Raw genomic sequence first — 23,208 nt, forward strand, 5'->3', positions numbered from 1 at the left:
CTCAAAACTATCGACGGTGTATAACACCCGCCGAAGTCGAGCGCCGCGACCAAATATTGTGCAACTGCGAGACGCCGAGGCTGCACAGGAATACGCGCAACAGCTGGAGGCAGTGCTACCTACGGAAGAGCAGCTTGGCGCAGCTACTCTTGAAGATGGCTGGAGAAGCATCCGATCCTCCATAGGTAGCACTGCAGTAGCGCTACTGGGTACAAGGGCCCCGAATCATAGAAATGACTGGTTTGACGGCGAATGCAAACGGTTAGTCGAGGAGAAGAATGCAGCACGGGCGAGAATGCTGCAACACCGTACGAGAGCGAACATGGAACGATACCGACAGGCACGGAACAGCCAAAACTCAGTCCTCCGAAGGAAGAAGCGTCAGCAAGAGGACCGAGATCGCGTAGCGATGGAAGAGCTGTACCAAGCTAACGACACTCGGAAGTTCTACGAGAAGCTGAACAGCTCCCGCAAAGGCTTTGTGCCGCAAGCCGATATGTGCAGGAGCTTGGACGGCAACCTCCTTACAGACGAGTGTGAGGTGATCGAATGCTGGAGGCAGCACTTCGACGAGCATCTAAACGGCGATGCAGTAGAGCGCGAGGACTATTGTATTCCTTCGTTATACTTTGCGGACGAGGGACTACCACTGTGATATATGCTTGATATCCATAAAACTCGACGGTTCAGGTAATAATGATTTATTATGAGCTTAATTTTTTTTTCTTCATCTATGTGCTTAATATTTAACCTGACTTGAAACATGCTGACTAAGGCTCATTTTTAGTAGAACACATATGTATACAATGAGAACGACCGGGACGATCGTTCCCACGTTATGATAGTGCTGCGTTATCGAAAAGCTACCTGCTGTTGGTGTCGTGTTATATTACGTTCGGTGGGATACGGTCAAAGCAATCGTTCCCATGTTTGAAAAATGCTGATTCGAATTCAGTGGAAAATGTAGGTATACTACAGGACGGTATGGCAACTGATCTTGGTGCACGAGCAGAAGACATCAGAATTCCAGCCCCCGATCTTCTGGAGGTGGAGGAGGAGATTGGTCGGCTGAAAAACAATAAAGCTGCTGGAGTGGACCAACTTCCTAGCGAGCTATTGAAATACGGTGGAGAAACACTGACTAGAGCCGTGCACTGGGTCATTGTCAAGGTTTGGGAGGAAGAACGAGTACCGGAGGAGTGGATGGAGGGTATTATGTGTCCCATCTACGAAAGGGCGACAAACTGGAGTGCTTCAATTACCGGGCAATCACGCTGTTGAACGTCGCCTACAAGATACTCTTCCAAATACTTTGCCGTCGACTATCACCATTTGCGAAGCAGTTCGTGGGGCACTACCAGGCGGGACTTATGGGTGCCCGCGCCACCACGGATCAGATATTCGCGGTTCGGCAGGTTATGCAGAAATGCCGCAAATAGAACGTGCCCACACATCATTTGTTCATCGATTTTGAATCGGCGTACGACACAATCGATCGGGACAAGCTATGGCAAATTATGCATTATTAACACGAGTGGCACGATATTCCAAAAGTCGGTTCAACTGTTTGGTTTCGCCGACGATATCGACATTGTGGCTCGGACCTTTTTGAAGATAGCGGATACGTACATCGGACTAAAGGCTGAAGCCAAACGGATTGGACTGGTCATCAATGCATCGAAGACAAAGTACATGAAAGGAAAGGGTTCACGAGAGGACAGTGCTAACCTCCCACCTCGAGTTCAAATTGGTGGTGATGAAATCGAGGTGGTTGATGAGTTCGTGTATCTGGGCTCACTGGAGACTGCCGACAACGATACCAGCAGAGAAATTCAACGGCGCATTATGGTAGGAAATCGTGCATACTTTGGTCTCCGGAGGACGCTCCGATCGAGTTGAATTCGTCGCCGCACCAAGTTAACCATCTACAAGACGCTGATCAGACCAGTGATCCTCTACGGGCATGAGACATGGACTATGCTTGTGGAGGACCAACGCGCCCTTGCGGTTTTCGAGCGAAAGTTGTTGCGTACCATCTTCGGTGGACTGCAGATGGAAAATGGAGTGTGGAGAAGGCTTGGGGAGCCAACTGTCGTCCACACCGCTGAGATAGGCAGGTTGCGGTGGGCTGGGCATGTTGTTAGGATGTCAGACGACAGCCCGGTAAATATGGTTCTTGAAACCAATCCGTCAGGGGCGAGACGGAGAGGTGCACAGCGGGCAAGGTGGATCGATCAGGTGGAAGACGACCCGCGGACCCTACGCAGACTGCAGAGCTGGCGAACTGCAGCCATGGACCGAATGAAATGGAGACGACTCTCACGTACAGGTTTGGGACTGTTTGGTAAGGTAAGTACCTTGATAGAATGAAATACTTGTTATGTTGTGTAAATGTGTAATGTCAATAAATTAGGTAATAGTAGAACCAGTGTTTAAGTGTTGTTTTTGACTCTGGAAGCAAAAGGTGTTTTGACTGCTGCAATACATGTTTATTCTACCTGCAGAAAATATGTTTATTCAGACACCAAATCGTTGATTCCTGGCATAGGTCTACTAATGTCATCATTGTCAAAAAAATCTATTACCGGTTTTTTATCAATTTCACTGATTCCACGCCCACATTTCGAATTAGGGGTACAAAGTATACCCTGATCATTAACAAGTGTTTCATCTGTTTCACTATATATGGCGACGCATCGAATTCCTTCACTATTTTAGCGTGGGCCACAATTTTGGTAATACTGACAATATTTTTACCTGGTCATTCCTGCTTGTAGTAGGAGCTTTAAATTTCTCCAATAATTACATAATCATTTCATCATATGCTTTCTGCTTAGCCATGTCCGTTGAATCTATGCCGAATATGTCTCGTCGCACTGCCTGCGTGATCTCCGTAGATTTTTTTACACGATAATCGGTACTTCTCATGCTTCTGGTCGAAATTGGGAAAACTTCCAGTGTTTGCACGATGCTATTAAATTTTTCCACATTGTACGAACCCTGCAGCTGATCCACTGACGCGATTGACTGTAATGATGGAGCTGACGGTACTGCTTCTGAAAAAAAATAAGTTAAAGAAATATTTTTCAAATAATACGTGCATATTATGGTGCGTTAAAAATTAACTAATTGCATTCATTATTATTATTTTTTAAAGAATAACGTTCTTACCTAGCATGTCATTAATATCTTCACAACTTGTTAATGGCTACTCTGCATCAAATGTTGGTGGTTGCGGATTTTCACATGTTGATTCTTGCGGACTTTTACTTGTTGATGGTTGTGGATCTTCGAAATCTTGCATTGCATCGTTCGTCGCTTTTTTTCTGGAACACTTCTGCTATTTATGCGATATTACAGCTTGACAAGAAACACAAATGTGCATCGATTCATCCAGTTGGTGGTCATAACCCATGGACCGTATTTTTTCTATTATCGTTGAAGATAAACTGCGTGAACCCTTACGGCTGCACTTCTTATTACCAACAGCTGCACAGCATTTCGAATAATTCAGCCGTGATATATCCTTTTGATCCACGATAACAAAACTTAGTCGAACTTCTCTTCACAATTGCTATGAGTTGATTGAGTAGCGTTGTTATTTTATCAAGCTTTTAAACAGGTTCGTAACGTGCATACACATCACAACAGATACAATAGGTAAAAGATACGTACGTAGAATAAACATATATTCTGGAGGTAGAATAAACATGTATTGTAGCAGTCTAAACACCAGCAGCAGCACTCCTCTCGGTAGAAAATTACCTACCGCGTTTGGGTTACCTATGTTCTACAGCGGCCACGTGCTTCACGCAGGATTTTGCTTCCAGAGTCAAAAACAACACACAAACACTGGTTCTACTATTACCTAATTTATTGACATTACACATTTACACAACATAATAAGTATTCCATTCTTTCAAGGTGTTTTACACTAAAAAAATAATATACCTTGGTTTTAGTCTGCATTTTCATTTTTTATTTTAGAGAATAAATTTTTCCTTTAATATGCTAGTTAGCAACGAAGATTCATCCTGGAAAAAGGATGCACCAACACCACTCACCGTGCGAAGGCAACGAGACCACCGCCGAGCACCGATGACCTGAATACGACGCAACACATGTTGCCAACGAGTAGACCGTCATCGGGCATCAGTGACCTAGTCACATCGCACCACATGCTGGCGATAGCATTCTGGGCGTTTACAAACATCGGGCGAACACAACAGCATGAACTGTAGGTTTAGGGTAATATAATTTTAATGAGAAATAAAGCAGCATTCGATATTTGACTATTGGAGTAAGAAGTCGTCTTTCCTTCAGAAAGAAAGAAAGTTAACTTGCTCAAGTTGCGATGTATGAACGAAATGTAGTCAACAATGTTGTCTTCCACCAAAAAATTTTTTAGCCAATTCGGAAATGACCATTTTTTTAAAATTGATGTTTTGTGTTTAAATGGCATTTTTTTTTCAGTGTAGGATTTGATATATAATTTTTTCCATATTTTTTATAAACATTCTGACAATTTCCTAAAAGTTACTCACAGAACACTTTTCTTGTAGAATTTACCGTTTAAAATATTGATTTAAAAAAAATCGGCAAAAAAAGTTTCGCCCTTTTCAGAAGGCAGTCTAGACCAATTTTGGAAAAAGTAAGTATGCAGAGATGCTTAATTAGGTGTTGTCTTCACACCCAAAAAGTTTCAACCAATTCGAAGAGGGTACTGCCAACCGCGGGTTCATTTGGCGCGAAATCCGTCTATATATGATGCAAAAATGTAAATGTCCCCTACTACAGGTTCCTCTGAGGACTTCTGGATGAAAAATAGCCATTTCTCGATGAGATCTTGGCCGATTCCGGATCTTGATGAACCGCTCGTTTCAGAAATGGTTTTGCCATCCATGCCAATGATGCAAATATGCATTTTTATCAGGTAACCCCTTGCCAAATGCATCCAAAATTAAGCAGGTTTGATATACCTACCAAAACTCAAGAATGTTTCCTACAGCCGGTGACCTAGACCACATTTGTGGTCAGAAAATAAAACTTTAAAAGTTTTCCAGTTCAATCGTGTTCAAATTATTAAAATCGAATAACATTTGGCAAAGCTACAGCATTTCAAATTTCATCAAAATTCATTCAACCATTGCACAATGGTCCAGAAACCAAATTTAGGGGGAAATTTGGGTCTCGAGCTCTATAGCAACATTTTAGAGAAAAACTTTTTTCTACAAAGTTGTTACATATGGTAATGCGCTTATTGAAAAATTATCAAAAATTAGGGTGACCAACATTTTCGATGCAATCAAGTATCTAACTTTTTCATCTTTGTAGATAGAAGAAAAACTTGTTGTATAATGTTATAGCTCCAATAATTTCAATTAGCTTTGTAAAAAAAGTTTTTCTCTATCTTTGAAAACCTCCAATTTATATTGAAAAAACACATTTTGCGCTGAAACTTCTTTATTTCAAATTTCACCCTAAAACTATCTTTAAACGACTTTTAGAGCTTTTCAAAATAAACAATTTGCAATGCTGATATTGTAAATATCTTAATTCTACTCGAAGTTATTATTGTTTTTCATTTGTTTGTCATTATTTTTGGGGCAAACATAAAAAATATATCTTGGTCTCATTTTGAAGGGCATACTTGACTCTATAAATGAAGGAATTTTAAAAAACTATGTTATTTTTCAAATTTGAGTAAATTCAATTTAAAAACATGACCAAAATTCCAATAATTTTATATATTACGCATATCAAGGCACGCAGATTGATTTTTCTTGTATTTTTGAAGTAGAATACTTCGGCTACATAGGGATGTGAAATGAAAATCTAAAACCGAAAAAAGTGAAAAATATGTCCAATTTCAAATGCTAATAAATCGGTTAGTATTCGATGGATTTCCTTCGTTCTTGCAGCAATAGATTGTAAAATCTTCTAAGATTCTTCCCAAAATAAGATAATTGTAATTTTATTATTCACACTATTGTACTATTGAAAATAGTCAAGCCTTGTCAAAACGAAAAATTCGACCACTGATTGGTCGTTATATGCTTGCTTCCCAAGCACGGTCGACAGGATCATATACCTTGCAATTGAAAACATGCTATTTGGCCTATATAAGAGCCTGCTTCAGCCGGAGCCGCTCATAATAGTTCTAGACAGCGACAACAGCAGTTGTCCTTCCTTAGCATCAACACTAGCCCTGTGGTTGGTCACCACGTCTCAGGAGCAGCGCGGTTTTTCTCAGCGTGTGTCGCCAGGCAGCCATTATTCCCCCCGTGTTGGGGCAGCATGATGATTGCCATCAGGAAATCCAATTTCGGAAATCAAAATGCCTTTTTTAAGGCAAATAAACAAGTCATTGAAAGTTAATAATTTTTGTCAACGCAAGCAAGCATTCTGTGTTGCATCCTAGCAATTCAAATTTGTCGCACCCGTCTAATTTACTGAATGTTAAATCGCTTCCTCAGTGCGTGTTGTCCGTGTATCTTAATTCCACCAAAGTTAGGGCAGCTCAGAGGTTGTAATTAGCAACCGATTTTGAACCGCAACATGCTTTTTTCAAGGCAAATATAAAAATAATTGAAGGTTAATAATTTTCTGGCATCAACACAAGCAGACATTCTGTGCGGGATGCAATCAAATTCTGTTGTAGTTGTCTAATTTTTACTTTCACTTTAATTAGTAAACCCCCCACTGTAGGGGCAGCGCAAAGGCTGCGACCAGCATAACCCACATTGAATAATTAACTGCCCTGTTTGTACGCATTCACAAAAGCAGTTAGTTCGACTATGTAGAGCTAATATGTAGTCGATTCAATCAATCAGCATAAACAGAATTTCGTCGTCTCCCAGCTGCCAAGTAGCAACATGATGCAACACGCAACAGCGAGCAAACGAAGTCGCTTGATGTTACAAACCGCAATAAGATACGGGTTAAAACCGTTGCGTGTGTGAGAGCACCATCGGTGTTTATTCGCTGGATACACTATCTACTGAACGCAATAATCTGCTTACATGCGACACGGGGACGAGATTCTTCTTCAACCAAGCTGCGCAACACGACACAAAACATGTTATTTTGTTGCTTCAATGAGAGTGCTATCGGTCCGGCTCGACAAGAAATCATTTTTGTGCATCCGTGCTACGAAACTGAGGAAAAACTTTAGAAACTGAAAAAAGAGGTGGAGCTTATCAAATGATCACTCTGAGCCGGAATGAAGTCACACATATTTTTCAAGTCTATCCTACATTCAAGTTATATTATTCCACCACGTACGTAAAATAATTCATTCCTATTTTCATCCCTATATGAGAGCCTGTTTTAGTCGAAGCCGCTCATAATAGTTCTGAACAGCGACGACAGCAGTCCTCCCTTAGCAGCAGCGGGAGCGAGCGGTGGGTACCATCGATAGCGGATAGCGGCCACAATTGTGGCATGGCTGCGAATAGCGTTGCAGTTGCTCAGCAGTTGGGCCAGCGTATAGCGGCCACAACTGTGGCATGGCTATGCATAGCGTAGCTGTTGCAGCGGGTATATCAGCATCGATAGTAGCAGGGTCAGCTGATGCAACGACACTCCCTTCACTAAAATGCTGTTTCAGCGTGGTAGCGGGAAGCATCAGCAGCAGGCTTGCATGAAGTGAATACATCAGCCAGCAACTTTCTCTAAGGCCTCTGCCATTAGCGAACCTATACATTAGAGAAATGACAAGACACTCACCGTTAAGGCAACTGTCAACATCAAAACGGGCGAGCTGTATAAATTTGCATTGCCGTTATCCGTTTTGATGTTGACAGTTGCCTTAACGGTGAGTGTCTTGTCATTTCTCTAATGTATAGGTTCGCTATCTGTCATAGTAGACGCGAAAAGCGGCGCGAACCGATACGCTCGGCCGTAGGTTAATGTACAGCTCTACTGATGGCTGAACATTAACCTACAGCCGAGCGAATCGGTTCGCGTCGCTTTTCGCGTCTATTAGGGCAGAGGCCTAATGGGAAAGTTGTATCATTTTGTTCAGAAGAATATTATTGTTGGTAATATTACAGAGATGCGATTGCGTAAATCTGATTATGAATTGAACAATTGTTCTTTTGAGAACAAATAAAACACTTATTTGAAGAGTAAATAGCTTTTGGTACCAATAGCAGTATAGTGACAGCCTCAGCGGTAGATGCAGATGCAGCCGGTACTTCCCTGAGGCCGATGTAAAGGTAAATGGGAGCAGCACGGCGAAACAGTTCGGGTTATGCTTAGACGCGCGTCATTTTTCGTTGTTGATATTCCCCACATGAAACGACGCGCTTTCGTATGATAGCGGTGGTATTAGCGGTAGATGCATTTGCCAACAAGCCGTGTCTAGTTTTCAATGTGAAAACTCCTTTCTCACTGTGTTGACCGTGCGCCTTAGTCCTCACTATCAAGGTAACACAGTGAGGTAATATAAACACTACATCCTATGATAAATTGAACAATTGTCCTTATAAGGACAACAAATGAATTAATGAAGATTTAATTTTGAATTAGAATACTTCTCTCAGGAAGTTCGGCTACATAGGGATGTAAAATGAAAATCTAAAACTGAAAAAAGTGAGAAAAAATTCAAATGCTAATAAATCGGTTAGTTTTCGATGGATTGCCTTCGTTTTTGCAGCAATCGATTAGAAAATCTTCTAAGATTCCTACCAAATGCATGAAATTGCAATTTTATCATTCGAACTATTGTACTATTGAAAACTCTTAAGCCATGTCAAAACACAAAATTTGACCTCTGATTGGTCGTTATACCGCGCTTTCCTAAGCACGGTCGGCAGAGTTATGGACCTAGTAAATTGGGAATGCATCATTTGGCCTATATAAGAGCTTCATCAGATAATAAACAAACATTTCATCGGATATTAAATTGAACAACTGAAATTTGAAGAACACAAATGATTATTTAAAGAGTTAATATTTCCTCGTTTTGCGCTATAATCCAAACTTAATTATCTTCATCTACATGCATACTCTGATTATTATTACGTGTTTGCGTCGCTTAGTGGTTGGGTACGGTCATGCAGAACGCAAATAATGGCGCGATGCGATTCGGCAAGATGAAATCTGTTGAAATGTATAGCTCTACTTCGCCTTAAAAAGAGCTGTACATTTCACCACGGTAAGGCGAATCGCATCGCGCCGGCATTCGCGTTCTGCATAACCGTAGCCTTTGTTCCGTTCCCGTTTAATGATGTCGTATTAAATGTGCATATTACAATTCGGCAGCACTTCAACGTCTCATTTGCACAAAATTTAAGAATATACAATGAACTTCATTCAAAATATCAGACAAAAAGAAATTACAATACTGCCAACTGACACGCAAGCAGCCGGGTTATCTTTCTTGTAAAAGTATTCTACTTCAACCTTGCGGTCGTGGCTTTGCATACAACCTTCTTGTGATTTTTCTTATAACTATGAAAAATTACCTTCAATTTGATTCAAAAAGATTGAAAATCGGTCAACTGGTTCAAAAGTTATGATTTTTTTAAAATTAAATACATAGAACACAGTCGTTTTTTTTTATGGTCACCCAATTTTGAAGTTGGCCACGCAAAGTGCTTCAATTGCGCTCAAAATCGCAGGGATGAATTTATGTTGAAAATAATTAAACCCGTATTTTTACGTTGGGATAGGGGGACTAGCTCTGAAATAGGGTGACCATGAAAACGGCTATACTTTTGAACCAGTTGATCGATTTTCGATCTTTTTGAATCAAATTGAAGGTAATTTTTTCTAGTTTTAAGAAAAAATACCAAAAAAATAAATCTGCGTGCTTTTCTATGCGTAATTATAAAATTATTGAAATTTTTGTCATGTTCTCAAATTGAATTTACTCAAAATTAAAAAATTAAATTTTTTTTAAAATTCCTTCATTTATAGAGTTAAGTATGCCCTTCAAAATGAGACCAAGAGATATTTTTTATGTTCGCCCCAAAAAGAATGACAAACAAATGAAAAACGCATGTTTTTTGATGAAAAACATTTATAACTTTGAGTAGAATTAAGATATTTACGATATCAGCATTGCAAATTGTTTATTTTAAAAAGCTCCAAAAGTCGTTAAAAGACAGTTTTAAGGTGAAACTTGAAATAAAGAAGTTTCAGCGCAAAATGTGTTTTTTCAATATAATATTGTAGAACAAGTTTTTTTTTTCTATCTACAAAGATAAAAAAGTTGGATACTTGATTGCATCGAAAATGTTGGTCACCCTAATTTTTGATAATTTTTTAATAAGCGCTTTATCATATGTAACAACTTTGTAGAAGAAAGTTTAATGTAAAATGTAAATGTCCCCACTACTGATTCCTACGGGGCATCCGGATCGTTTCGGTAGTGGCCAATGCATGATGATCCTCAACCTCTTTTGTCCACGTACTCCTTGGTGATATTTTCCGAATCAATTGTACCCCCAGGCCTAAAATGTTCTCGTGGTGGTGGGAGTGGAAAAGATGTGGTAGTCTAGTACAAATTTCAAATTGAATTATGGTATGTTTGAAAGTCATGTGACAGTCATGTTTTAAGAGCAAGATTGAATAAAAAATGAAGTATTATAAAAAAATTGCTTTGTCCGCCATTACTGATTTTTCTTTCACGTACCCCATGAAGGCTTTTGTGTACCCCATGTGTACCGCTGCCCTGAGGGTATGCGTACCCCAGGTTAAGAAGAGATGTACTAAAGTCGAAACGAAATAAATAAATAAATAGATGATTATGGCTCATTTATTTGCCAATAATTTTTAATGTTTACTTGTATATTCAAGATAACTCAGGGTGGCTACTCAATATCAATTTTCGATTTCCCGGTATTTTCCAGGTTTTCCCGATGATATTCAATAAAATTCCCCGGTGTTTTATTTTTAAAACATATGATAAAAAAATCAATTTTCACATGCGTATTTATGCCTTGCAAAAATCAGGGTGGCCAGCAGATTTCCAATTTCAAATTCCCGGTTTTTCCCCGGTTAGAAATAGGTGTTTTTCCCGGTTTTAAAACGCATAAATATAAAAGTTCAACCACGTTCATTCATTGACAAAATAAATTTGTGAGAGAATTTGAATTTTAATATGTATTATTATTTCATTTAAACCTCTCAAAAGGGCTAACTACTTCGGCCAACATGTATTTGCTGTTGATTTTTCGAATTTTCATGGCTGAGGAATGCAACTGCAAATCATTTCCTATCATTTCAAGCCTTGAGAAATTTCATCAATTGTTTTTAAGCTTTATTACGGATTTTGGCCTTATTCAAAGTGCTTATTTAAAAATGAAATATAAATTTTTTTAACTAAATTCCCCATTTCTGACAGCCTTTTCTCTTTTAAAACTTAATTTTTAATTGAATTGACTTTAAGTTTTTTTATTGAATTGACTTTAAAAATTATTTAATTTTTTTTCTTGTTTTCTGATAACTTTTTCATAGTCATTTTTAGTTTATAAGAGAAAACATTCTAGTTATTTTTCAGAGTTTTCAAAATAATTAGAGCACATTATGTTTGACCCAGAATCGACATAGTTTTTCGTCTTGCCTGAAACTGCAATGATAGCCGTTTCTGGCAATTTTAAATTTGTTTGAGAATAAATTTTTGTACACACTTTTCTAGATTCAGTTTCGAAATTGATTTTACATTGATGTTGTTAGTTTCTTTCAGGCTTCAATACAATTTTACTGCTACTTAGAAACAATTCTTGCCTTTTTGAGCTAAATAAGAAGCTTGTTTTGTGTTTTCTGAATCCGCGTTCTAAATTTCCGAATTTTCAACAAAAATCTATTTAAAAAATTGAAATTATTACTTTTATATTATAACTGATTTTTCTTTATGTTTTTGGTGCATTTCTGACTTTAAATTAAAATCTGGTTGCTGACTTTATAAATATTCAGAAATATTTGAACATGTTTATTATCTTTTTCTAGTCTCTGGAAACGTGTCATGGCAATTGTGAGCTGAATTATGAACAATTGTGTGTATCTCTGTCGTTCAAAATATATTTTCCGTTTTCTTAAGGATCTCTTGAGGCTCACTCATTGTTCCTTGCGTGGTATTTTTCCAGAATTATTTTAAGCGAATAATTTTCGCTATGGTATAAGGGCCATACCGAAAATTATTCGTTTGACTTTTGACTTTTTTATTTGAAAAATAAGTCTTTCTGATTTTGGAGGAGTATGCAAGCAATTTGAGGAAAAAAAAGACAGGCTCTGCATTTTTAAGCCTCTACAATACTATTTCATAAATTTTGAATTGAATTTTAAATTATTTTCGTTGCCTCTGGTCTTTGAAAACGTAAATTCTTTAAAAACGATTTTTCAAATTTCTGGCCTCAAGACATTTTCTCAAGCGGATTTAAGCTTAACCCATTCCCGGTGGAGAAAAATCAGTTTTTCCTTCAAGCAATGAACTTTAAAATCTTATTACTAATTAACTATATGCATAATTAATACAAACTGTATTGCATATTAAACATCAATCTATTCTCTAACAATGCTGAGTAGTATCGTCGTGCAAATTTTTCAAGTATAATTGTTGAACTCAAATCAAAGTTCGAATGTCAGGTGATGCCATATAGCATCACCGGCGGGAATGGGTTAGGTTACGATTTTTTTTTTTGTTTATTTTCTGTCGGTCTATTTCCGCCACTATTGTGTCAATCCCCGACACCCGGCGAGGCGACTCCAACTAGAATCTTAACTAACGGCCCGAATCCAGAGATTTTTCGCCTCAGAAAATCTCTGGAGGATGGAATCTACATCAGTTTTGGTTGAGTATGAGTGGATAACGTCACCACACAACCATCGACACCTATGGCGTTGGTGGTGGGTGGAGGCGTTACTTGTTTTGGGTTTTAGATATTTTTATCATAGTTTAGTTTTTGCCTATTTCAAGTTAAAATATAAAGCCTTATTGGAATCATTCTTGACTTCTCTGGCCTTTAAAATATTTTTTAGTAATTTAAAGTTTTAACCTACCCTGGGTTTTGTAAGTGTTTGTTGGCGATTTGTAACCTAAGATTCGAATCTTGTTTCTTTTTAAAGAATGTTTTTACGTCAATTATGAATAATTCTCCCAGATGGTCTCGAGGTACGATGCTGGCCTAACAAGCCAGTCGTCGTAGGTTCGAGTCTCGTCTCGGGAGAGACTGTTAGTGTCAGTAGGATCGTAGCGCTAGCCCCGCAATTGTCCTGTACGCTAAACAGTCGGCTGCGAAGTCTGGTTATAAATAAACAGAAGGTCAAGTTCCGAATCGGAATGTAGCACCAAGGCTTTGCTTTATGAATAATTTGATACACAACTTTGAAACATACTGAGACATAAATGACATCAGACGTTGATCCTGTAAAGTGATGATTGTTTTGATGTTTGATCGCCACTTACTGTTGAATCCCTAATCAGTGCGAACACAACAACTGACCGTTTTTCCCAAGAGGCAAACTATTTTTTGGATCTATGTGATTTCCAAAAAAAAAATAATATTTTTACTAAACTATCTTCACCCACGTGTCTCAAATATGCTGAATTATTCCAATGTCATTGAAAACTATATTTTTCTGATGTTTTACCGCAGCAGAAGCTTAAATTTGACACGGCAAAAACTACATCACATTGCTTTGCTGTTAAGGGTGAGCTTATTTTGATAATTTCTCAAATAACTGACTATTGTTTCAATCTACATAGTATCTCGAAACTCCCAGAATCCTATTGGTATGTAACTGGCATAAATGATTTGTGTTAATTTCAAGGGTTATATATCATTCTGTGCCGAACACGCATCAGTATCGGACGTGTTTGGTGATCGCTCCGATAGAATATAAAACAAAAGACGCGCGAGCAAGTGTTGGCATTGTTTGCCTGGTCGAGTGAAGGTTCAAGGTCGCCCGCCTTTGTGCAACTGTTTCGCATCGTGGCTGTTTGCTGGTGCGTAAGCCGATTTGGCTGCTAAGTGATTTGTGCTACAACAGTGGACGAGAATCTCAACACAGAGGAGGAAAAAGAAGAAGCCAACAGTTGACAGCGAGTTGTGTCGCTGTGCTGAGTGATCACACACCCGGCTCGCTGCTGGTGGCTGTTTGGAGCTGCTGTATTGGTGCTGCTGGCTGTAACGGCTGCAGCTTCGACCGTTCGTACAACCAACCCTGCTGAAAGGAGAAGTAAAGAGGTACGTGTTCTGTCGGCGCTAGTGCGCTAGATTTAGCGCGATGGATGTAGATCCCTCGCCTCCCGTGCCACCATCCCCGAACCCCTCCGACCCTGTCCCTCCTGCCAACCCTTCCTCTGTTAATTCTCCAGTCCCCCCTCGCCCCAGGCTTTACCCGGACGGATCTCAGGGCAGCTTTACTGTTTTCTTTCGGCCAAAAGCAGGACCGAAATCGAAACCGTTAAACATCCTGCAGATTTCGAAAGACCTGACGGAGGGGTACAAGGCCGTGACCGAAATCTCCAAGGTCAGACCCAACAAGCTCCGTGTCGTGGTCAGCGACCTGGAACAGGCCAACGCTATTGCTCGCTCCGAGCTTTTCACACGCGAGTATCGCGTTTATATACCCGCACGAGACGTGGAGATCGATGGTGTCATAACTGATTCGAGTCTGTCGGTCGAGTGTATCTTGGCAAGCGGTTTTGGCTGCTTCAAAAATGCTTTGTGTCACGACGTAAAAGTAAAGATCATAGATTGCAAGCAATTGCGGTCTGTGTCACTTGTCAACGGCACAAAAGTGTACACTCCGTCAGACTCGTTTCGTGTTACGTTTGCCGGATCTGCTCTCCCTAGCCACGTCTCGATCGATCGGGTTCGTCTGCCTGTGCGATTGTATGTACCCCGTGTTATGAATTGCACCAATTGCAAGCAGCTAGGCCACACAGCCGCCTACTGCTGCAATAAGGCACGATGTAGCAAGTGTGGAGAAACTCATGCGGACGATTCTTGCAGTGTAAATGCTGAAAAATGTATTCAGTGCGGGGAAAATCAGCATGAGCTCTCCACATGCCCGGTGTACATGCAGCGCAGAGATAAAATCAAGCGGTCACTTAAGGAGCGTTCAAAGCGATCTTACGCTGAGATGCTGAAGAAGACCGTGACCACTTCTACCATAACATCGAACCCCTTTGATCTGTTGTCCTCTGATGAAACCGATTCTGACGATTCACCAGCGGGAACAACTTATGCCAATCCTGGGGCGTCTAGAAAGAGGAAAAATATTTCCTCTCCTAAACTTCCCCGAAAAGGCCCTAAGATTTCCCAAAGTGAGATGAAAGTTACAAACAAACCAAACAGTGCTGCGGAAAAGCCGAAGCAAACTCCTCCTGGGCTTGCAAATTTAAAGTCCCAGAAGGAGTTCCCAGCACTGCCAGGAACATCTAAAACCCCAGTTGTTCCTTTTGCACTCCCAGTTGATGAAACAAACTCTGGATTAGTGAAATTTTCTGACATTGTGGACTGGATTTTTGAAACTTTCAATGTACCCGATCCAATTAAAATTTTTCTTGCAGCATTCCTTCCAACAGTTAGATCATTTTTAAAGCAGTTGACTGCCCAATGGCCCCTCCTTGCAGCGATTGTATCCTTCGATGCCTAATTCATCTGCGTATACGAAGGATTCTATCTCTGTCTTACAGTGGAATTGTAGAAGTATTTTACCAAAAATGGATTCATTTAAAGTTTTAATAAATAGAAACAAATGCGATGCATTTTCCCTTTGTGAAACTTGGCTTACTTCAAATATTGATCTCAACTTCCATGATTTTAATATTATTCGCCTTGATCGAGACACCCCATATGGAGGAGTACTTTTAGGGATTAAAAAGTGCTATTCTATCTATCGTATTAACCTCCCCTCGATTCCAGGCATCGAAGTTGTCGCATGTCAAATGACAATACAAGGTAAAGAGCTTTGTATTGCCTCAATATATATATTCCTCCCAGAGCACAGGTTGGGCAACGGTTGCTCTTTGATTTAATAGAACTTCTTCCCTCGCCACGTTTGATTTTGGGAGACTTCAACTCTCATGGTGTGGCTTGGGGTTCCCCCTACAATGATAACCGCTCCTCTTCAATCTATAACCTTTGCGATGACTTCGACATGACTATTTTGAACAACGGCGAAATGACACGTATCCCGAAACCTCCAGCGCGCCCAAGCGCTTTGGATCTATTCTTATGTTCGACGTCGCTACGGTTGGATTGCACATGGAAGGTAATCCTCGATCCTCGCGGTAGCGACCATCTGCCTATTATTATTCCAATTACTAACGGTTCAACTCGCATGCGACCAATTGACATTCCGTATGACCTCACACGGAATGTCGATTGGATGTTATACGAGGAAATGATTTCAAAAGCGGTAGAGTCGATTCAACATCACCCACCACTTGAAGAATACAACCTCCTCGCGGGCTTAATCCTCGACGCCGCGTTGCAAGCCCAAACGAAGAAATATCCCGGCGTAACGATCGAAGAGCGGCCTCCAACTTCGTGGTGGGACAAAGAGTGCTCCGATGTCTACACGCAAAGATCCGACGCGTTTTTGGCCTTCCAGAAGGGAGGTATACCCGACGACTATATACGGTATTCGGAGCTTAATACCAAGCTTAAAAGCCTGGCTAAAGATTGATTTTGCCAGGAACGTATGTCCGGACTCTGTTCCTGCGCAAAACTTTGTTCGCGATACGTCTCCGGGCCACGGCGCGATAGAATCACCTTTTACGATGGCAGAATTTTCAGTTGCCCTCCTGTCCTGTAACACTTACGCACCTGGGTTAGATAGAATCAAATTCAACTTGTTGAAGAATCTACCCGGCAATGCCAAGAGGCGCTTGTTGAACTTGTTCAATAAGTTCCTGGAGCAAAACATTGTACCGCAGTATTGGAGGCAAGTGAAGGTGATCGCCATCCAAAAACCAGGGAAACCAGCTTCTGATCACAACTCTTATAGGCCGATTGCAATGCTATCCTGTATCCGGAAATTGATGGAAAAAATGATACTCCGTCGTTTAGACCACTGGGTCGAATCAAATGGTCTACTATCAGATACTCAATTTGGCTTCCGCCGTGCCAAAGGGACGAATGATTGTCTTGCGTTGCTTTTTACAGATATTCAGCTGGCGTATGCTCGCAAAGAACAAATGGCGTCTGCGTTCTTGGACATTAAGGGGGCTTTTGATTCCGTTTCTATTGACATTCTTTCGGGTAAACTTCACCGACAAGGATTTTCTCCAATTTTGAACAATTTTTTGCACAATTTGTTGTCCGAAAAGCACATGCATTTTACGCACGGCGATTTGGCAACTTTTCGCATTAGCTACATGGCTCTTCCCCAGGGCTCATGTTTAAGCCCCCTTTTTTACAACTTTTATGTAAATGACATCGACGAATGTCTGGCAAATACATGCACGATAAGACAACTTGCAGACGACAGTGTAATCTCTGTTACAGGAGCCAAAGCTGCCGATTTGCAAGGACCATTGCAAGATACCTTGGACAATTTGTCTGCTTGGGCTTTACAGCTAGGTATCGAATTCTCTCCGGAGAAGACTGAGATAGTAGTTTTTTCCAGGAAGCATGAACCTGCTCAGCTTCAAACACAATTAATGGGTAAAACGATTTTTCAGGTTTTGGTACACAAATATCTTGGTGTCTGGTTCGACTCTAAAGGCACCTGGGGTTGTCACGTTAGGTATCTGATGAAAAAATGTCAACAAAGAGTGAATTTTCTTCGTACAATAACCGGACAATGGTGGGGAGCCCATCCAGGAGACCTTATAAGGCTTTACCAAACAACGATATTTTCTGTTATTGAATACGGGTGTTTGTGCTTCCGCTCCGCAGCAAACACACATCTGATCAAACTGGAGCGAATACAATATCGTTGTTTGCGTATCGCCTTAGGTTGCATGCAATCGACCCATACGATGAGTTTGGAGGTCTTACCTGGAGTACTACCATTGAAAAACCGCTTTTGGAGCCTGTCTTCTCGTATTCTTATCAAATGTGAGGTCTTGAACTGTCCCGTGATTGAAAATTTTGAAAGGTTAATCAATTCTCAAACCCGTTTTATGACATTGTATTTCAATCACATGTCCCATAATATTAACCCTTCTTCGAATATTCCAAATCGTGTCGACTTATCAAATACTTCTGAATCTACTGTGTTTTTCGATACATCCATGATAGAAGAAACTCGTGGAATCCCGGATCATTTACGCGTGCAGCAGATCCCTAATTTTTTTTCCAATAAATATCGAAACATCAACTGCGACAATATGTACTACACTGACGGATCACTTCTTGATGGGTCCACTGGCTTCGGTATTTTCAATAACAATTTAACCGTCTCCCATGAGCTTGTTAATCCTGCTTCTGTTTACGTCGCAGAATTGGCTGCAATTCAATATACCCTAGGGATTATCGAAAAAATGCCCACGGACCATTATTTCATCTTTACGGACAGTCTTAGTTCCATTGAGGCTCTCCGATCGATGAAGCACTCTCCGTATTTCCTGGGGAAAATACGGGAACATCTGAGTGCTTTATCCGAAAAATCGTATCAGATTACCTTAGTGTGGGTCCCTTCTCACTGCTCGATACCGGGCAATGAGAAAGCGGACTCTTTGGCTAAGGTGGGCGCAACAAACGGTGGAATTTATGAAAGACCAATTGCCTTTAATGAATTTTTCTCATTTGTACGTCAGAATACGATCATCAGTTGGCAAAATGGTTGGACCAGAGGGGAACTGGGAAGGTGGTTACATTCCATAATTCCCAAGGTGTCGACGAACCCGTAGTTCAAGGGGTTGGATGTAGGTCGGGATTTCATTTGCGTGATGTCCCGGCTTATGTCCAATCACTATAGATTTGACGCGCATCTCCGTCGTGTTGGGCTCGGGGAAAGTGGTATCTGTGCCTGTGGTGAAGGTTATCACGACATAGAGCACGTTGTTTGGTCTTGCCCTGTACACCGTGACGCCAGGTCAAAATTAATAGCTTCCCTGCAGGCCGAAGGTAAGCAGTCGGCTGTTCCTGTTCGTGACGTCTTGGCGAGCCGTGACCTATCCTACATGTCCCTTATATACGTTTTCCTGAAATCCATCCACGCCCCAGTTTAGTCCTACCCCCTTCCGCCTGCATCCAGCCTAACGACAAGAACACGTTAAGACTCCGGATCCGGAAACAGCAATCAGACCCGCACGATACTCTCAAGGCCCGAGGGAGACAACCCAATATGCCAGTCCGTAATATCTTGGCCCAGCAGCGGAGCATGTGCTTACCTATGGCAATGAAAACCATCATACAGTAAACCAGTGCTTTTAATGCAAAATATTATAGCTTTAAGTTACATTTAGTTTCAGCTCGTAGTCGGCAGCGAGGATAAAAAATTTGCTTTTAGTTATTAAGATACTTTAGAAAGTAAGCTACCAGATATAATTGGCGCCGTTAAACATTAAATTGTATTTGTGCCGTGTCAAATAAATTATAGGTGAACAAAAAAAAGGGTTATATATAGAAATGAGCAACGGTTCATCTTGCCCGCCCTGTCCGTGTTGCCCGTTGTTCCCCTACAAAACTAAAAACATTTCTCATTCATCGTTTTTAGCTGTTCGTCGACGTTAGCGAGTACCTTCATAGTGATCTGCTGCATAATTTTCGCCCTCTTTATATCCAAATCGTTGACAATCGCCTTCTCACGCTTTCTTGCTTCCTTCTGTTCTTTCTCTGTCAAGCTACTCCCGAGCTTGCAGTGCTTCTGTATCAGGATGCCAATGAAATGCATGGGATAAATTTAAGAGTTGGGACTTTGAGGTTTTGTCTTTTCGAAAAATATCCTCAGGCAAAGCGCATTTCCGGAAGAAGAGCCTCAGAGTGACCAATGAAAAACGCACATAACACTGTCAAGATGCATTTTGCAAAATGCATGAAACGTTGAGATCTGTTCTTTCAAAACAATTTTTTTTCGAAAAACTTCGATCCTGGGACTTACAAAATTTTCGAGCTGGGGCCAATAGAATGTATAAGAAATTTTATCATGGTCCGTAAAACAAATTCAAATGACACTCTGAATAAACAATTTAAAAAAAAATATTATTAGCTTCGGTTTGTTTTTAATATAGAAAAAATCCGAGAAAACTTCAACAAATAGCTCCTCAAGGTGACGTCTTTCCCCAACACTTAATGTGGAGAATGTTGAAAATAACAGTCTTGATTATTTATATTTTTAATGAAATTTCAGCAGATATTGACCTAGTTTCCGCAACATGACAGACGAACACAGAAATATTTTTATACATTCTCTTTAGAGTATGTCACTTGCAAATGCAATTAAAATGAGCCGCAATATGAATGAGCTGCTTGTGATTAAAATCATATCAAACATCGAGAAGTACAAACCGGGTAACTCCGTTCCGGTCCAGTTCGAAATAAAATCGAGACTCGAAGTTTCCGGTACTATCTGACTTTTAACCGGATTCTACCCGAGGCGATGTCGAACACTATTCACAAGAAGTTTTAATACGCCTCCCGCGACGCTGATTACCTTTTGATTTCTTTGAAAATCTGACAATATATGTTACGGAGCAATAAATTTATCCACTTGACCAAGCCTGAATCTATTTGACGCAGATCTTGCTGCGAAGCTGCTGTCGACTATGGCTGAATCCATCAACCAGCTTTCCCCTAACCGGCAGAATCATGCCAGCTAGGTCATCGTGCAAAGAAACAAGTTTTCATGTTGACATTTCCTCAGAAACTGTTGAACAAATAAAACGGCGGACATGAAGGAAGATGATTTTCCCGGCGTGAAGCCTAATTTCCCGGTTTCCCGTATTTTTTTCCCAATGATTTGAAATTCCCGTTTTCCCGGTAGAGCAGCCACCCTGAAGATAATAACAAGGGTAATTCGCAGGGTGGCCAGCGAACCGGGAAAACCGGGAAAAAGCCGGGAATTCGAAAATGAACCGGGAAAAAGCCGGGAATTTCAATACTAAACCGGGAAGTTTGTCATGTTTTTTTTAAAACATTATTTTTCATTTACTACATGCTTGGGATCTGTTGTATAAGTTCAACACGCTATACATTTTCTGTCATCTTACAAACACTGGAAGACTCAAGGAACCATTTAGTCGATCTCGGGGTAAGATGCTAGAGTAACAAGCCAGTCGTCATATGTTAGAATCTCGGCTAAGAGAGACGACCGTTAGAGTCAATAGGATCTTAGCGCTAGCCCCGCAATTGTTCTGTACACTAACAGTTCGCTGCGATTGTTTTTCTCTAATTTGTCTACCTTCTCATTCGCACTGATTAGGGATTCAACAGTAAGTGGCGATCAAACATCAAAACAATCATCACTTTACAGGATCAACGTCTAATGTCATTTATGTCTCAGTATGTTTCAAAGTTGTGTACCGAATTATTCATAATTGACGTAAAAACATTCTTTAAAAAGAAACAAGATTTGAATCTTAGGTTACAAATCGCCAACAAATACCTACAAAACCCAGGGAAGGTTAAAACTTTAAATTACTAAAAAATATTTCAAAGGCCAGAGAAGTCAAGAATGATTCCAATAAGGCTTTATATTTTAACTTGAAATAGGCAAAAACTAAACTATGATAAAAAATATCTAAAACCCAAAACAAGTAACGCCTCCACTCACCACCAACGCCATAAGTGTTGATGGTTGTGTGGTGACGTTACCCACTCATACTCAACCAAAACTGATCTAGATTCAATCCTCCAGAGATTTTCTGAGGCGAAAAATCTCTGGATTCGGGCCGTTAGTTAAGATTCTAGTTGGAGTCGCCTCGCCGGGTGTCGGGGATTGACACAATAGTGGCGGAAATAGACCGACAGAAAATAAGCAAAAAATAAAAAAAATCGTAACCTAACCCATTCCCACGGTGATGCCATATGGCATCACCTGACATTCGAACTTTGATTTGAGTTCAACAATTATACTTGAAAACTTGCACGACGATACTACTCAGTATTGTTAGAGAATAGATTGATGTTTAATATGCAATACAGTTTGTATTAATTATGCATATAGTTGATTAGTAATAGAGCAATTCTCGCTGAAACTAGGCCACTAGATGCACAAGGTCTTTCAAATTTGATATAAATGCACATAGTTATTAGAAATAGAGAAAAAATGATAATGCTATTTTTGTTTGATCGAATTTGTTGACCCCTTGGTCACCAAGGGGTGAAACAGTTTTCAGAAAAGTTGAAATTATAGGAATTCTTGATGTATTTTTTGAGCTATATCTCTAAAATTCGTTATGTAAAGTACTACAAGTAGCACTTTTCTGTAAAGAAGAATGATAGGGTTTGCATTTGAAGTAATCAGAATTCAGGCCGCCATCTTGAATTTGGCCGCCATCTTGCATTATATCAGAAAAATGCAATTTTGACCGTGTTCGCAACTACCGATTGTCGATCTGAGACCAGCATTGGAAAGCTGAGAAAAAATGCTATAAGATGCAAGAAAAAAATTTGGTGAGCATCTGTGTTGACCCATCAATTTAACCTATTTTCCAAGCTGAGTGTTAAAATATTCAACGTACACCGCGCGATCAACGAAGTAACCTGTCTACTGAGATCAAGTGGATGCACATGTTATAACCCTACTAGCTCCATATATCGTAATCGATTGATGCTACAACTAGTTCGCCACTACTGTTTTTTGAGTTTAGTAAGAATAATGAATACAACACTAGCATGTTTGATACTAACAAAGCGATAATTTTTTTTTTTATTGCTGAGCAGTTCCACAAAAATGTACCGTTTTGACTCAAACTTAGAACAGTCTCAAACTTCGAACACTTTAGAATAAAAACCACATTATTATAGTTAGAGTAATCAAAAGTATGATTATTATATACCATTTCGTTCCTCGGAATGTCCTTCACCCTGTCATGTATAGCTCTTCACTGTGGGGCCACTTCCAGGGAACCAACAGGCGTTGAAAAAAGTGACAGTCAGTGTTGGGACGGTTTGCTTATCTATCTCTTAGTAATTACATGGAAGTGTTCGGAATTTGAATCAAAACCTAGGTTTGAATTCTCGTTAATTTAATAAACAAAACTTGTTTGAATCTATATAAATACCACTTAATTGCAACAAAAATAAATTAACCAACATGGTGAACCTTTGAGATCGTCGAAAAAAATTATTTTTCGTT

At 40.0% G+C, this 23,208-nt stretch overlaps 1 protein-coding gene across 10 annotated transcripts in view; it reads right to left on the reverse strand.

Moving 5' to 3' along the window:
• The window catches only part of LOC129724161 (protein vav), an 874,164-nt gene that overhangs the window by 117,419 nt on the left and 733,537 nt on the right, over positions 1 to 23,208 (reverse strand). Inside the window, exon 14 of one of the 10 annotated variants that reach the window (XR_008727880.1) lies at positions 2,758 to 3,056. The exons of the other annotated variants lie outside the window; for them this stretch is intronic. The gene's annotated coding sequence lies outside the window, so the exon portion shown is untranslated. The remainder of the gene's footprint in view (positions 1 to 2,757; positions 3,057 to 23,208) is intronic. 10 annotated transcript variants of the gene reach the window in all.

The sequence above is a fragment of the Wyeomyia smithii genome, chromosome 2 (genome assembly GCF_029784165.1).
Source record: "Wyeomyia smithii strain HCP4-BCI-WySm-NY-G18 chromosome 2, ASM2978416v1, whole genome shotgun sequence".
Classification (NCBI taxonomy): Eukaryota; Metazoa; Arthropoda; class Insecta; order Diptera; family Culicidae; genus Wyeomyia; species Wyeomyia smithii.